We start from the raw sequence: 18,104 nt of genomic DNA, 5'->3' as shown, positions 1-18,104 counted from the left end.
AGCTTTACATTTTCTTTACATCTATCGATTGTTTCTATGGCAGGTATAAGATATAGTCGTCTGATTTTCATAAAATTCAAAACGAAATTCTGAAATATTATTAAATGGCTACATCTCAAAAATTATGTAAAAATGTTGAAAAACAGCCAAATTATAATTTTTTTTTCTAAAAATTCATTGAACATTTGCCATAACGGCGGCGATAAGAAACCAAAATCGGTAGACGTTCAAAGCAGTAAAATCAGTTCGAGCTATAACAACTTGCCACGGCTTCACATTAAGACGAATTCTACGACAGGGAGGCGGAGAAGCAGAATGCGCACAACACGATCCGCTGCAAGCAGGAGACTTCAGCAAGAAAGCGAACGGGAATGGCACCTGAGTGGTATGCAAATGTCGACTGACCTCCAGAGATTCGTGGCCGTTCTGTTGTGGGCGGTAGCGGTTAGGTGAGTAGAATCCAGTTGTAGTCGCGACCTGGGGCAAATAAAGTTAAAGGATGAAAATGGTAATAAATGGTAATATATATCTTTCGTCGGGCTTCATTTGATTGCCCCCAATAGAGCACAGTTAACTATATCCTGCCCCGATAGTCTGGCTCACGGCCCCAGCGAACAAAATATAAGACTTCATCGGATCGTACAAGGCAACAAGCTGGGCGAGGGGTTTTGGCTCCGGGAAATACACGGCATACGGCTGCCTTTGTTGAAAAAAGGCTGTCACAGTTGGAACAGCATTGTTTCGACTAATGTGGAACATGAAAACGGATCGGATATCGTTGGAAATGTTTGGGATGGCCATTGAAGAACGTAGTGTTCCCCAATCGTTGCCCATTTTCTGATCCAAGAAAAAAAACCTCCAGTGTCCTCTGGGTACCAGATCTGGCCGGTTCACTGTTCACTTGGCTCCATTTGTAAATCTGAGTTCTGGCTTGTACGAAAAAAACATCATAGTCGATAATGTGGAGAAATGTTCAATGCGGACTGCTCGGAGTTTTTTAGACCCATTATCACCTTTGTATAGAACACGATACCATAGAATTTTCTTAGGGATATGGATCTATAGACACCGTAGTAAATATTGCCCCTTTTAGAAAATAAAAAAAATACATATAACAAAAAAATTAATTAATCAGTTAATCCGTTGGGGGAAGTAAGATAAACCATCAAACAGCATTCCGCTATGCCAGAAAAAAGTTCACTCTCGTTAGTGTGATTTATTTTAGTTTTTTTTTTGCTTTCCGGTTGCAGCTAATTTATGCAAAGTTGACGGGACAGCGCTCACAAAAACTATTATGAAATTTCATAGAAAGTTTAAGTCTAAAAGTCGCGGAAAAACCCCTAACGAAAGAGAACAGACGAAAGTTTTGCCGGCCACGACTAGTCAAAGTTGCAATTCAGTTGATGAACTCGGACGCCGGACGCCGACCGGAACATGGTCACACATGCCCTGGATGAGAGCAGTCAATCTCCTGACCTCTCCTCCCCTGTACCTCACTTGGCGGAAACCTGTCAATTTAAGCCGCTTAGGGAAGCAGAAACAGTTTTTTTTTGGAAACCTGCATTCGGCAACAGTGCGTATGCAAAATATTTATGCATATTATTTTCCATTTCTGTTTACTGCTCTCGTAATCAAAAATTTACATATTTGGGGTACCGAAATTAATTATAATGCCACCGCAATCTCAGGCACATAAAAGAGCAAGCGGAAAAGAATGGAAAGGGATGGGACGAGCACATATTTTCAGGGCTGCAGGACAACAGTCCAAACAGTTTCCAATATAATTGTTCCAAGCTGGAATTGCTTTTTCCAGTACTAAATGGGTGTTGCTATGATATGTAACTAATAGAACTTTTTATTTTGGGTGGTTTTTAGTTGAACTTAAGGTAATTATTTTAAAATTCTCAAGTCTAGATTCCGGGGTAAAAAGCTCCGGTGTGAGAAGGTCGATTGTTGCAAAATGTTGAAACACATATGGACAAATCATGCTAATGTCAATTGTAAATGATCTTGAGTAGTATATCTATGAGTATCGAACTATGTACGTATTGTAGTAGGCTATACCGATATCGATACCTTCACAACTAAAAAAATTATACTTGCTTTAGAATTTTAGTACAACTATGGTAGTATTTAATAGTAGGCAATAATTCAAATGACTAGGTCAACCTTTATTTACAAACCTTTCAACTTTAGTTCACACTATAACAAGGACTATCAAAATTATCTTTTAATGAATATATGACTGCTCGCATCCCTGGCACTCGTGCTCTGAAGGGCTGCGCTGCGGAATGGGAAGAAAGTCATGAATACAAAATGTGCCGCAGCTTTTGGTTTTTCGGCTCAGTTGGCAGTTCTTTGCCCATTTCATTTTCACTCACCCCCCTCGGTGCTCTCACACATGGCAAAACTCATTTCATGGGTCACGAGCTACAATCATCTCTGCGTTGCGGCTCCGCAGAGCCAAGAGAAACTGGCCAAAAATTGATTGCGGCGGCCACACTGCAGTGCCAGGATGAGGACCTTGCTTAGGCCAAAGGGAAGCACAACAGGGCCACTATCATCAAAATCCTATTAGTTGGATCTCTGTTCACGGCCGGCGCTCCCGGCTTTGCCCTTGTCCAGTTTCCTGAATTTTGTCAGCGTTTATTTGGCAAATTAATTCCCCAAAAGGTAAGCCAAACTTGCGATTTGAAACAATCAGTGAGCTCGAACCCACTCTGCAGAGCTGCAAAGTCCTTTTGTCCTTTTTGGACCAGCTGCAGCTGTTGTTTGCCTCAACAGCAAAAGGGACAGAAGGGCCGGAACCCCAAAGACAGCAGTCTGCCCAAAGAGGGGGCGCGTGCACTCGATTATACGACCCCTTCGAAAGCAACAGGGACTACGCCCCTGGGCAAAGGCAAAGCCCGAACACACAATTTGTGACAATTCCTTTTTGCGGATTAATATTTGCTTTCCCTGTCGGGGTTTTCTCTCACCGGTTGCGCCTTTATTTGTCTCGCTGCCCTTTTCTGTTTGCCACTCCACTTCATGCAAATTAACTTGCCAGAAATTTCGTCGGATGTGCTGGAAACCCTTCTGCGGATTGGACCCAACCCAGACGATAGAGATATGAGGTTCGAAGGATGCCCAAAAGGAACCCTAGTGACTTTTTTCAAGTGAAAATAATTATTTATATTGCGACAGCTATTGTCTTATTATCTAATTATGACACAATATAATACTAAGAACCTCCCAGTGAGTTAATTCGCTGTAAAATAATAAAGCACACCCAAAAAAATGGGGCACTAGTTCCAGGGTAACGCTTGAGCTAAGCTAGACGAAATCTTTTCAAACATATGTAAATCGTTCGGCCATTGATACATTCTTAAATCAAAAGTAGCTCTTAACGAGGTGAGATAGGAACGACGATGAGTAACGGTAAGTAGCCAAATAATAAATTGCAAATAATTTAATTAGTTTAAGCAGGCTTGTCAATGGCTTTAGTTTCAAGGCAAGGTACTGGTAGCTTAGCGCAATTTATTTTTGGTTAATGTTACTCTTAATTAAACCATATTTTAAAAGTTCAAGAACTCACAAGCATTTCTTAAAGCAACACCGTTTGATTGGTATATCGCCTCTTATGATCGGATGTGTATATGGGTATCAAAGAGGTGCCAGTCAATTAAATTATTATATTATATTATATCGACACCATTTCATCGCTACTGAAAAAATTATCTACAAGAAGCTAACTTCGGCACGCTGAAGTTTGTATACCCTTGCAGTTTGCAATTGGATCATTTAGAATCGAGCCATTCTAGTTAAATTAGTAGAAAAGATAAAAGGATATATATAAAAGTTGTATATTTATACATACATAGCATATAATAATTTGGTTTTGATATTTTTATAATTAATTTAAATTCTGAAAACACACACAAAACAGAGTTTCATTACATTTTCCTATACTTATTATGTTTACAGTTTGAAAGTTACAGTTTTACATTTACAGCTTTACATTTTCTCTTCATCAACCGATCGTTTCTATGGCAACTATATGATATAGTTGTCCGATTTTTATGAAATTTATACCAAAATTCTGAAATAATAAAAAGAGCTTATATCTTAAAATACAGGAAAATACATTGAAAAACAACGAAGTTAAATTTTTTCCTATAAATTTCTCGATCGTTCCTATAGCAGCTAGATGATAAAGTCGTCCGATCCGGCCCGTTCCGACATATATAGCAGTTAGAGTTAGATAGCTTTAAAACTGAGGGACTAGTTTGCGTAGAAACAGACAGACAGACGGACAGACGGACAGACGGACAGACGGACATGGCTATATCGACTCGGCTGTTGATGCTGATCAAGAATATATATACTTTATAGGGTCGGAAACGTCTCCTTCACTGCGTTGCAAACTTCTGACTGAAATTATAATACCCTGCAAGGGTATAAAAATGGCGGAAAAAAGTTTTCATGCTCAAACTGTTCACATAGATTAAGATGATGAACGACCACGCTAGACAAATTGATATACATATTCCTATTTCTATTGGATTTTAAATTCTTCGTAAATAGAAACTTTCGGTGCTCATCGCCTCTTCGGCCGCCTACTGTGGGTTATATGTATATTAGGTTACGTATTAATTTATTAAGGAATTTTCTGGTAAACAAAAAATTACAAAAATATAAAGAGCTCATACTTGTCAGTTTAAACATTGTTAAGTTTTCAGGCCAACCATTATGTACACATAAACTATTTACAAGAATGATGCCAACCTTCTGGTCCAAACAGAAGCCAAACCAGAAAGCTAAGTAAATTTTCCAGACCAAACAATGGAGTTTTTGTAAGTATATTCCTAAAGAAAACCTATTAGTTGTGTGTTGTATGAAACCGTCGGGCTGAACTGAGAACTAAAACTTTAAATTTACCCTTTGGAACAAGCGAAAGACGGACGGCCCAAGACCAGCCGAGGCAGGGAAAGTTTAGAATAAACACCGACTGCAGCTCGGGTAAACAGGGCTCAGATTTCTATGTCTCTAAATTCATATGATATATACACGCAAGCAAACATACATATGTGTGTTTGCCTCATGGAGAGCATCCTGCAAATGTCTTCCCGAAGTCATCAACGCCGACTTGTGATGGCCTGGGAAGGAGGGAGGCGAAATATCAAGGCGTGCATCATCATTTTCGGCAAGCCCAGGCAAATAATTTGAAAAATCAACATCTGACATCCAGACGACGCAGGCGACAATTTTCACCAGAAGCCCGAAATTGCGTGAAAGTTTGCTTGGCTTTCACATCCACCCCTACCCTGCCAAACGCAAACTTCATTGCCCACTTGGTGCAGCGATGGGTTGGCCTTGAAAAGTCAGATTTGAAAACATACTTTTGCCATTTCGAAAATCGCACTTTGCTCTGTTTTTGTTTGTGTATCGTGCAATTGTTGCTGCTTGAGCATTGAAGTGGATAAAAGGCTTTTGGCTTCAGCCGGTGCGTAGACCTGAGCCCATACCGCGGGATGCTGTTTGCTTTGGCGGCGAGTGCGGTGTCTCTGTGCTCCCTTTCGGCTTCAAGCTCGTGTAGTTCCCAAAGCTCAATTGTGTTTGCCAATTGAAGGCTAGACAAAGTATCTTCATGCGGCTCGACGGGGTCTGACGATGATTGTGGGGGCTGCCACAGATAGATGATGGATATAAATGGGGTGTCTCGCAGGGGATCTGTTGATACTTTCAAAGCAAATCAATGCTCTTTTCAAGAGTTAAACCAACTCTTAGTTAAACTTAAAGTCCTAGGACGCAGTTGAGGGTGTAAAATTGAAGGCCCAAAAGTGTGCAACACAATTTCTTAACCTCGTAAAGGCCGAAATTCGATTTTTTCGTTGCAACGACGTAAATATTTGCTTATGTACATAGTTTTATTAAATTTGTGTGTGGCAAATAAATAACTTAAAATAAATAAAATATACGGTGGCAAATATAGAATTAATAACTTCGAATAAATCCAATGTAAAGTTTATATTTTAAAATCGACAAGATATATTACCTTTGTAGGGGAAAGATAGAAACGATTCGTAAAGATTTAAATACTATTTACATTTAGAATTTAAGGTTTGTCTTGAAGTTTTATTTATTTATTTATGATCCCAACTGTTTGATAAAGGTTTTATATAACTTTATGAGAAATTTGTAGAGCACAATCAAATATGATAAGAAAATGGGGTAAAGAAATAATCAAAGTTTATTTAATTAACTATCTTTCCGACCTGATTTCTAGGCTCAAATGTAACTTTGATAAATTTGTTGAACAGGAGTCAAAATGTAGTTCTTGGCATGTATTAACAGTGGTTAAAGATTTTAACTTTGTTTGACGCTTTTAAAGTAAAAGATAAAATATGAATTGTTACAACCAAAGAGCGAAGATTCCTCTCCTGAAGCTAATGGCAAGGCAGACATCTAAAAAAATGTTTAAATAATTATTATTCTCTAATTATCGTTCAAGTTTCTTGTATACCCTATATACATAGGTTTGTTATAAGGGTATTATAATTTTGTCCCAACCGAGAATGAATGAACATAACAAAAATGTTTGGAGATATATTATCCCATATTCTCGAGCTATGTATATATTTTGATTAGCATCACCGGGTAACATCAGATATCAGACATTGTGATTGAAGTTCTTAACTCTTGCACGCAAATCCATTTTGTTAACAAATGTTGCCACATCTTTCCTCGTCCCACACAGCATTAAACATTTAACAAATTGTAAATAAGTAAATGTATAATAAACACATTATATATCCGATATTACTAGATTTTTAAATTAAAAAAAAATTAAATTTTAAAATAGAAAATCAAATGGTTTGAAAGATTTAAAAATGTATTTTCTGGGAATAAATATTTGAACAATATTGGTAGTCTAAGCTCGTAGCTGTTTTCCAGTGGAAGTACCTTCTGATGCAATATAATTGCAGAGATCGCTTAATTTTTAAATTAAATAATCAACAAAATCTACGTTGCTTATTTTTGTGGAATGGTATTCAAGAGTGTACTAAATACCAAACTGAAATGTGGAATTTAAAACGCAATTCGCACAAGATTTACTCTCGGTTGGCATCGAAAATTTTGTGCTGAGCGCGGGAAATTTAATTAAAATATTCCCTTGTAAGTGCCAAGCGCCGTCGGAGCATAACTGAATTTTAATTGAACACAATCAATGCGAATTTATGAAAGCTCATAACTCTCCCGATGTGCCTCCCACAAACCGATCCACCACCTGCGTGCCTTCGGCTCCACCAGCTCCAAAGGTCTCTGGCTATGGGCGTTAATTTGTCTGACGAGAAATTACTGAAAAGAAAAATCAACTTTACCTTTCGGATTTCAATTGAGGGAACTGTTTAGAGGGGGGTCCGGGGATAGGAAAAGGGTCCAAAAGCCGTAATTAAATGCACGGAATGCGCAGTCGGACATTTTGGACAGGAGTGGAGGGTTAATAAAAAGGTCTTTGCCACTTCGGTGGTAACCGTAACCCCCAATGAATATTTATGCGTGTTAACGGCTCTCGAACAATCTTCGAGGACTCCGCTGCGAGAATAGCATATCATACATCGGACTGCTTGCAAGTGAAATGCAATTAAATAAATTTAAATGCCATCTCCGTTCTCGTTGAGCACCCTTCAGATATTTATTCAGATTTTAAAGCCCGTAAGTGCAGGGAGTAGAAATAAATTCAGAGTCCGCAGCTAGCAGCAAGCGCAGCAGCCAAGTCGAAATGAAATAAATCGAGTAAAATCAGTGTGACAGGAAGAAACAATTTAAGCATGTTGGACAGGATAAGCCTTTTGAGAGAGACCCATAGAATGCCAAGGTGTCTGGGACAATGCAGCAATGCAGATGCAGGGCGCAGGACGCAGGGCTGAGGCGGGGCATTGCAGTTTACACACAGTTTGCCATCGGGACATGGTCGTAGATATTCCCGGCAAAAGGGATTTGCGGAGCCAAACGAACCGAAAAGCGAACACGACATGAGGCGAGATGAGCGGCGGAGTATGAAATGTTCTAATGCAATTGTTGCTCGTGTGTGCGAGGTGCGGCAGCGGAGCCTGTGTCCGTGTGTGCCTCTGTATCTGCATCTCGTCCATGCAGTGCAGCACACACGCATGTGTCTGAGGGTGTAATTGATTTTATCGGTCATGTTAATTTTGATTAAATATGCAAATCGACGATACAAATTCGCATTTGTCGCCCACTCGCAGGGAGAGACGGCCGCTCACGTGCGAGTAGATTACCTTAGGGGGGGAAAGGGTCGCTGGGTAAGTCCGAAGATTTGGGAGCGTGACACGAACCTTTCTCAGAATTTAACTGAAATTGACACAGGCTAAAATACAAAATTATACTAGCTATTATTAGCTTAGTATTGTCAATTGTATTTAGAAATGTAAAGCTTCTTATTATTCATTTCCACCATTTGGCAATTAAGAATATTACTTTTTATTTTAATTTTACCTATTATGGTACTTCTATAACTTACCAGTTACCTCGATTTACTCATCTCTGGTGACACGGCTTTGTGATTCTTGGCAACTTGCTCGGTCGGTCCGACCGCATTTCACGATTGCATTGCTGCTAGAGAAGGGCCACCCATTGACAGTTATTATGTTACGGTATTATCTCGTTATTTATGCAGCAGATGACAAATGCAATTTGTTGTTTGCACACCGAACCTGGACCAGGAGCATAGAGCCCGGCAACTGGCAGCCCCGAAAATGGATGCGAGCACATGATAATTTCCACTCATTTGAATAATCTCCTCCTGGATGGCTGTCCTGTCCTCCATTTCCATATCCGCCTCCATCTTCTGTCCTCAATACCGTCGATGTCCGTGCTCGCTGTGAAAATATTAGCTTAAGAAAATGTCTAACGAGCTCTACGTGCTGCGCCACTCAAAAGTGTCTGCCTCCCACCTCGGCCATCCAGCCCGGGGGCGGCAGCCTGCCGGACTTCCCCGTGACCACGCCTATTAGCTCGTTGTGGACGTCGGTTGACTTTCGTGCGGTTTTGTGTATTGATTAAAATGGCTGGCCAAATGCGAAATTGACACACGAGATGCATGGACAATTAGCAAACGTTTGCAGGGCGATATCCAGGAAGATTGTTCCCCATTCTGGAGGTGGAGGTGGCTATACCTTTCGACCTTTGTGCGGGCCCTCCTTCCGTCGGCCCCTCGGTCCCTTGGGCCTGTCACCCTAATCGAGGCCCCGACGTTATCTTCCCCTGGGTGCATAAGTTGTTTGCCTATGTCTAAATGCCTAATCATAAATCGAAATCACTTGTTTAAAAGTAGAACGCGGCGACACATTGTATACCCATATATCTTATCGGGGGCTTCGGACGGCTCTAAATTAAACTAACTTTCGGCCGATCGCATATAATATAAGTTGGAAAGGTATATAAGCAAGACAGCGCCCGCGAGTACAGTCCCTCAAGGGTTAAGCTTTACCCACAGGTGTCGCCATCGCAGGAAAGCTCTCAAAGTGGCCGGGGCAAGGTGTTCCTGGAACTTTCCCAGTGGGCCAGCCTCCTGATTGATGGCTCGATCAGGTCAGGAAGCCTGCCATATGATTGATGGGCCCTACAAGGAGCACTTAAAATGCGATTGAATGGGCAAGGCTTCTCTCTGAGGCCGTTCTCTCCAGATTTCCATCTGCGTTGTAATCGCACTAGAAATAGAAACAGTCGCGCAGCAGATCTAATTGCCGTGGCATGAACCTGACAAATGATGCTGCCCGCCGTTGAATGTCCTCCCCATGCCAGCTCTTTCGCCGGTCCCTTTCCCGTCCACACAAATACTGCCTGCAGGCTTTTTCTCGCCCGGCTGACAGACTGACACTGTCGAAATGACTGCGCCAAGCGGCCTAGTCAAAGGGCCCTGGATGTGAAGGCTCGGCCCCCCGGGAGCCTGGGATCTCCGGCCTCCCTCGAAACCCCTCCGAGCCGAATAGAGCCGAGCTGACTGTGTGAATGGTGTCATTAAACGATTTTTCACTGCAAGCTGCCGCAGGTGAAATGTGCTCGGGCTGTGTGTATGTGTGACTTTTTATCGGTCCACGACCTTTTGCACTTTAACCTCCTGAATCGCATTTGTGATGCGGGAGGCGAAACATTTCTCTTCTGCTCTCCACTTGCCCGGAAATTGAAAATCAACTCACCTGGAGCGGAAATTATTATTTCTTTATTGACGACTTTTCCTTACCGGCCCTGGCCCCACTTTTGGCAGCCGTCCCACTCCCCCAGAGCTTGCATTATGAATGTTGCATTCGTAGCCAGCGCAGTTTTCAGCACTCATTATGCAATAGGAACACGTAGTTTTTAATCAATGTTACGTGCGAATATTGCCGAAAATAAGCGGGCTTTCCTTCTCCATAAAAAACTTAATTAAATTCTTGGTGACAAGGACAAAGGCCCTGCAATATTGATGATAAGTTACGAACTCGAATTAGTTACCGAAAAGCTCGTCATTCAGGAAGGGTCTAAACTCTAGAGTCTTAAAGACGTAAGCGGCTGTAACTTCCGATAGAAAAGTACTTACAACCTGCATGAAATATCACAAAACAATGATGACTTTCTACTAAATACAGTATCAAATTAAAGAAAATAAATGCTTGAGAAATGTCCAAACACAGGCCTCAAAATCTGGCCTCTTTTTCCTTGGGTTTTGTGACACCGATGACCCGGTTAGGTTCCACCTAGGAAAGAAGTTTACTTGCGGCTTATCGGGGCGGTGAAACTTTGACGGGGAGCCAATAATAAAATGGTATATAATATTTTTACTTCGAATCGCGATAAGATAGGGCCGCATACTTTTAGTACACCCGAAATCGGTTCGCAACGAAATCATAAATGAAGAAATTCGTCGCTTGCGTACCTGGAATTCGTATTTGATGGCCATGTGGCTTAAGTTGTGGGTTATATAACGACATAGTTACAGTATAAGTTTGTGGAGGCGGAAATAGCCAAGCCAGCTGATAAGACAAGAAATGTGGGTTAATACTTTCGGGCCAGAAGAAAGTCATGGCGATGGATCGAAAGACCCAAGCTGATACGATTCCTCAGGAACGACGCGACATGCCACAGCGAGAGATTAGGATCATGGCCAGCAACGTGGGCGCATTGGAAATTTACAATATTTGCTTATCCCATGAAATCAAATTTCCAATACCCGAATACGGCGGGCGCTCATGCGATTGGCATTTATCGAAGGTGCCCGTCACTATCTTATCTCGGAAGTATGCCTGGTAGGTGCCTCGGTGGAAGCATGTACACAACCGACTGCACATCCTCGTTCGGGGCTCTTATCGAAGACCTTTTACACAATTTCTATCACCGAGCAGCGCTTGTTCTCTCGGGTTTCTGTTTACTTGCTTCCGATCCCAGCCTATATCAAGATGAAGAAACTTACGGAGCGCGGTTCTCGGACCTCGCTTATCGGCTGGGTTCCCGCTCCTGACGGTCGCCTCAACCCGTCCCTTGGGCCCCTAGAGGACTCCTCAACCTGTTTGCCGTATCTGCCGGGTGTATTAGACGTGTTTGTCCAGCACACATTCGTCATAAGTTCGTCATATCTGCCTCGAAGCGCAGTCGATGGTTCCCACTACTCATGCTCTCGCCGAGGTATCGATAAGAGGTCCCAATCCAAATCCAGTTATCTGCCAGCACTCACACACTCGCACCTGAAAGGTAAAGCAAATAAAAACCGCTGGCCAGATAAGGCGTATCGTATAAAAAGCAATATCTATGAATATATGTCATTATTTCGTTATTGAACTCCAGAGTGTGCAGTGCGTTTGATGCGTGTGTCTGGTAATTGTGGATATGTGGCTTCTGGTTCCTTTTTGGTTCGGTGGATTATAGTGTTGCGTACAGTGGTATCCCCAAGGATATTTCCGCGAACGGTGTGTCTTTGGCAAGTAGAATAGCAGGCTTATCACATGTTTCATTCAATCTGCTGTGAGATTCTTCTATTCTACTTTCGACAAACACCCGCTAACATCACCCAGGTGTGGCTGAGACGAAGCTGGCTTCCAGGTAACTAACTGCGAGTGAACGCGAGAGCTCTCTCATATCTCGCTTCATACCGAGAACTTTTTATCTTTCCCCGAGGTTGTGGCTCATTTTCCTCCTATCAGTTCGTGCACTCGGCTGAGTCATTATTACCCCATCAGGGTGGGGTCGCAACCCGTCGAATTGAGCTGCTTCTCCGCTGATCTCATTGTCGTGCACATAACCCTATTTGGGGACCATGTGACGGCCGGGCCGCTTATCACTGTTATAGCGACGGCTTTTATAGGAACCTGTACTGATGAAATCAATTTTATATATACATAGATAAGTAACCGCACTTCTTCACGTACTTTATTGAACACTTCGAGGGGTTTTCGATAAGACTTTTTTGAGTATATGTACATATATAATGTCTACGTTAATTCATTCTTTGCTTATGTAAGGTACAGAAGAAACTAACCAAGAAAACTAAGCTAAGGCGAAACGTAGGTGGACCCCTGCATATGGTCCACTTTCGTTTACTCAATGCCATATACCAAATTGAAGCTAACGACAGTTTAGTCCTCCCCCTTTCAGGATAAAAAATAAGCGCCTATATCCATGTCATTTGTCTGTCTGCTCCACTCGCTGCCGTTCGCTCCCCTTTGACTCTGCCAGTCAACATAATGAAAATGCAATTAATTTTTTCCAGCCATTTCTTTTCAGCCCCAAGCTCCGACCCCTGCCTTGGTAGAGTAAAAGCTGACGCCTCGTCCGAGAGCTCGTCTCCTGCCAGCTTCCACCGGCCCACTCTAGCTCGTACATTGCTGTTGCAATATTATGACTCCTGCTGTTTGAACCGACAGCCGGCTGAGTCCGGGGTGGGGCGAAAAGCGGCAAAAGAAATGTTTATTGTGGAGCATTTTCTATGGCGATTGCAGTGGCCCTCTGCCCTTACGGCCGAGTAGCGCCAGCCATTCGCATTAAATGAGGAAACCAATTATTCGCGCTTATACAGATTTACCGCCCCAGACCAGCACACACACACACACACACTCGAACAGTTAGACAGTTGGAGATATAGATGCGAGTGCCCCCGACCCCAGGGACCTTTGTTTTGTTTCGCTCCTAATGGGAGCACTCCGCCTGGCCGCAGGCTCGCTGATTAAAGCCAGGGATTGCATCAGGCGGCTCCCGCAGAGGGGATGCACCGGGTATTGCAGCAGCGTCGATGAGGGATAAGGCAGAAAAGAAATAATTACTTTAAGATACACAAAGTAATATCAGATCGGCGAATGGGGGTAAGAGCACGCTTCCTCTTTTCTTGGCCTGAGCCATCCACTTATCCCTAATGCGGCCACAATTTCCTGTTGTCCGAAAAACATTTTCACAATCATTTTGCCCACTTCTGATTGGGATTCATTGGCGCGGGCAATTCGGGCAGACACAGCCTCCTGGCGAGACAAAGGCCTACTCAACGGTTCCGTCTGGGCTTCCTGACGGCAGGTCCTGCCGCTGGCATAACTTGTCATTTGCCTCGGACACCCTTCAGCGGCGAAAATCAGAGCGAAGCTGCTCTGAAATTACCTTTCATTTTGTCATAAAAAACCACTTGAATGGGGATCCGCGCAGCCGGAAGCAGGCGTCACAAGTCACCCGCCGGGTGTCCTGCCCTGTCGTTAGGGGTAGTCTGGGCCAGCCGCAGCAATTACAGACGTTAATGTCCTGGACCTTCGGATTTGGCTTAAAGTCTTTTGGATCCGGCTTCCTGTTCGCCTTGGCCGGGTTCCGGGCTCCTTTTGGCTGCTTTTATGCGGCTGTCTGTGCGCTGCACTTCTTGAAACCGAAAGCGCATTGGACACTCGCCAGGCTGCCGAAAAGGACGGTGGAAGCCCTATAGGGCTGGCCGAGAGAAGCGTTAAATTAAAACGTAAATACCACTTAGCCGGGCTATAAAGCAAGTGCCCGCGCTGGCTGTCTGTAATCAGTGGGTAATTAGGCGAAGGAGCGAAAAGTGAGCAGCACACCTTGAAATTGCTTAATTTGTGCAGCCTGATTTAATGACTGCGCGCAGAAGGATACGTGGGCCGGGGAGAGGGAGAGGCCTGCCACCGGATGGAACCGGCTAGGAGCCCGAACTTCATTTCATGGGACGCTTATCACGGACCGAGCAATAAATATGCTCCTAAACATTCATTTTGACAGCTCCATCGGCTCAAAATGTGAAGGAAGTGGGGAGGAGAAGGTACGGTTCCGCCTCGGGTGACTTTGTCGCATCGCAGCCAAAGTTTTTTGCCGCTCCTTGTGCGCTGCGGGGAGGGGGTGTGAGGCGCTATGTGGACGCTATTGCAACTGCTGCAGAATGTGCAAAAAATTCTAAACTGCAATAAATTCATCAAATGTGCAATGGAACATGCTGTAATGTCACGCCCACGGCCCCATCCGTGTGCTCGCATGCGGAGTCCTTCTCTTCACTAAGCGCCCCTCTTTTGGCCCGCAATTGGGTGATATTTCGTAGGCAAATGTGCAATAAATTGTAAATGTTTGTTGCCCGGGCGGTGGCTGCGGCCCTTGGGCTGATGGGTTGGTTGGTGGCTTGGTGGGTGCCTTGCTAGAGCATCGTTCCCGTTGCAAATTTGTGGCGCGCCCAGCGAGTTGAGTTGGTCGTAAACTTTGTCCGCTGCACGCCTGTCAACTTCTATAAGCGTTTTTTCAGATTGTTTTTCGTTCCGGTGACTTTTTCTATGGGATATTTTTTGGTACAGCAAAATTGAGAGCTGCGATAACGGTAGCATGCAGTGAATGCAATTTAGTGGTCGGTTAGAAGGACGCGGCTCAGATAATGAAAGAGGGGAACGGAAAAAATGCCAGGAGTTTAAAAATGCTACGCCAAGGCTGAAAATATATACTTTAAATAAAAAACAAGAAAAGAGTGTGCTAGGAAATCAATCAATCAGTATAGGAGCTTTTTATATTATGTCCACTCCACGGACTGCATGGTTTTTCCAATGAGGTGCAGGCTAATGATTTCAAATGGTAAATGTTTGCCTGAAATTGTTACCTCATAATATACTAATAGTTCCCTGATAAAATGATGTTGCATCCTACCTATTATCTTGGATAGTTGCAGGATACTTAGAAACCTATCCATGTATTTTGTCTTTGAATTGAATTGTTTCTTTATTATTTAATGCAATTAAGCCGCGTTAAAGGTGGACCTTACTGCATATTTGGTTGGCAGGACTGTCCACGCTCCACACCCTCACAATGGTCTTGTCAATCGGCGCACGAGTGGACGCTGCAATCAGTGGAAAGCTGCAAAGAGAGAGTACTGGTGGTGGACGTATGCACAATGTTGCCTACTGCAGCAGAGACGTTCAATTCCGCATTCTTCCTTTAGAACCCTCGTTCCTCCTCGCCGAACGTTTTCGTAATTTAGCTATTAATTAGAACTTTTATTTGAGCGCTGGGTAGAGGGAACCGCAGAAGGTAAAGTTTGAACTCGAATTTGGCCTCACCGCAATCTAAAAGGCACAGGCTGAGATTTTTCCAGTCGCAAAGTTTAAGGAATACAAATAAGTTAAAATCACAATAACATACCGTAATTCAGCACTTAATTTACAATAAAACATGAAGCTAACTTCGGCTCGCCGAAGTTTGTATACCCTGGCAGTTTGCAATTGTATCGTTAAGAATCGAAATCACGAAATGAGTCAAATGAAAAGAAAAACAAACCGGAGATATGTACATACATACAAAATTTGAGGCAATTCATAATTAAAACAGCATTTCTCCCAGTCTTTGCAAGCCATATCTGTAGAGTAAAATAGCACAAAAAATCTGTAAAACCTCTGACACCTTAATCTAAGAATGCTATTTCTTTACAAAATAATGTTGCCTAAATACCCGTTCTGCGTTGGACCACGGCAAGCACAACTTTTGTAAGGATAAGATGCAACTTCAAGAAATCTCCAGTTGCCACCAGAATCCTTGTACGTGTAAAACTCGATCCAAAATTTAGAAATGCCAAGACGTTTTCCCACTTTACCAAATGGATGTCATGGAATACTTATATAACAACTGGTACCTTTATTTACAACTTTAAAAAAAGCAGGAAAAAAGACAAATACAGTTTATTACAGTTTTACATTAAGATCTAGCGATCGTTATGTGATATACATAATATTCTGAAACTATCAGCATTTCAAGGCTAGATGATTTGCAGCTTAGTTCCAAAACCAAACTAATTCAATTATTAAAACTGTATGTTGTAAACAAGAATAGAACGAACCTAAGGATTTTGTTACAATTAAAAAAATTCTTTGGTGTTTTCACCAACTTTTCCCCCAAGCCAATGGATTTTTTACAATCTGACAAACTAATTCTGCGTTATGTATAGTAGTTTCAAACAGTTTCGATGCTTATTTTCAGTAAGTGGGCGGACGTCCAACAATAATATAAGTGCACACTAAAATTCTGAATTTTTATTCGTTCTTTAAACCCCACTAGGCGACGTATTGATGATGGTAGAAAATAAAGATTAAATGCTAATTAAGTATTTGCGTAAAAAATAACAAACATACCCTATAACACATTTTCAATATATTGAAAATAATAAAACTTTGTCTAAAATACCTATCTCCTTTGTCTAAGTTTTTAAATAGTTAAAATAAATATTCGCATTGTGTGATAATTAAAAAAAAATTTAAAAAACAATGTTTATATTATGATTATATTTGTTCTTTTTCTGGAGCCAATTTCGCCACGGGTACCTTCTCAACGCTTTGTTTCCGGTGTAGAAATTTGGCCCGTGCTTCAACAACAGCTTGGCACATTGGAGTGCACAATTAATCGTCGAAGAGGCGCAGCTCGGTGGGTGGGAAACAGGAGGAGAAGTGGTTTGATATGTATGCTGAGCCCATTTTTTACGGACACCACCATGCGATATTCCGCCATGTCCTGCTTTTCGAGTTGCCTGCAATTTTTGCACTTTTATCGTCAATGTTGTTTTTTCGGTCGTCGGTCCTTGGGGTGGCATCAAAATTTAAATTATTAACTTGAGCCCATGTAAATCTTAAATAAGTGAGCGGGAATTGTTCTTTGCGGAGGTTTTTTGTTAGCGTTCGGCAATTAACTGTTTATTAATGAGTTTATATATTTATATACTATATTATATTTATTTCTAAACCTGATTTCATCGCACTTAAGTCGAATTTAATGCTTAATCGAATGTGGCTGAGCTTGAAAAAAAAAGGAAATCTGTGCCCACTCGCTGGCAATCATTTCTGATGTGCTGGGAAAATATCCAATTAGTTCACCTGACCATTTCCGTTTGTAATTACCAATTCGATGGGATCCTTGGACCCGGATGCCCCAACTGCAGCAGCGGGTTTTAATCTCAGAAGGATGGGGCCTCAGTGGCACCCGCAGCAGCAGACACTGACAATTAATATTCAAATTTATTAGCCACCTATGAACCGAGTGTGTGCATTATCAGCAGGCACTCCACCGTCCGAGGGGAGTGTCCAGGACAAAGGAGCGCGGGGCGGCGGACAGGCCGCAGACAGTCCTTTTCCCTATCTCGCCCAGCACGCACTTGCAGATACGAAAGCCAATGGTTAGGCTGTGGGCAGGGGCGGAGAAAGTATGGTCGAGAAGTGCACGCCGGGGACCTAGGGGAAATGCTTCAACGGCTGAACTGGACATGCAATCCTGAAATGTACTGGCAGCGCCTCCTGGCGCCCCGCTCCCATGTCACCCGTGCTTAATTATTTGCATATGATTAGACTTAATGGTCGAGTGAGACTCGGTCGCCTGCTGGCCCCTTCTCGTTCCGGGCCTAATCACTCGAGTCAGCTACGTTGTGTAATTGTTAATGATGATTAGATTCAATTTAGGGCATCATTAGTTAGCTGACGAGGCTACGGCCGCAGTGGCTGCCCCCGGACAGCGTCGCTCCATTGTCCGCTCTTTAAATTTATGCCAACGCCGCAGCTGGGGCCGAGGAGAGGGCGCCAAGGACCCAAGTGACTTACGTGGTCGTTGCAACGTGACCTGGGGCCGTTGTCGAG

The 18,104-nt window shown here is 42.8% G+C and overlaps 1 long non-coding RNA gene across 3 annotated transcripts in view; it reads right to left on the bottom strand.

Moving 5' to 3' along the window:
- Nucleotides 1–201: 201 nt before the first annotated feature.
- The window catches only part of LOC138928320 (uncharacterized), a 151,213-nt gene continuing 133,310 nt past the window's right edge, over nt 202–18,104 (bottom strand). For 2 of the 3 annotated variants that reach the window (XR_011444831.1, XR_011444835.1), the window contains exon 4: nt 202–477. This is a non-coding gene — a long non-coding RNA (uncharacterized lncRNA). The remainder of the gene's footprint in view (nt 478–18,104) is intronic. The other variant, XR_011444833.1, reaches the window with a different exon arrangement.

The sequence above is a fragment of the Drosophila kikkawai genome, chromosome 3L (assembly GCF_030179895.1).
Source record: "Drosophila kikkawai strain 14028-0561.14 chromosome 3L, DkikHiC1v2, whole genome shotgun sequence".
Classification (NCBI taxonomy): Eukaryota; Metazoa; Arthropoda; class Insecta; order Diptera; family Drosophilidae; genus Drosophila; species Drosophila kikkawai.
Note: the sequence above shows the minus strand (reverse complement) of the source record. Positions and strands in the feature narration are given on the sequence as shown.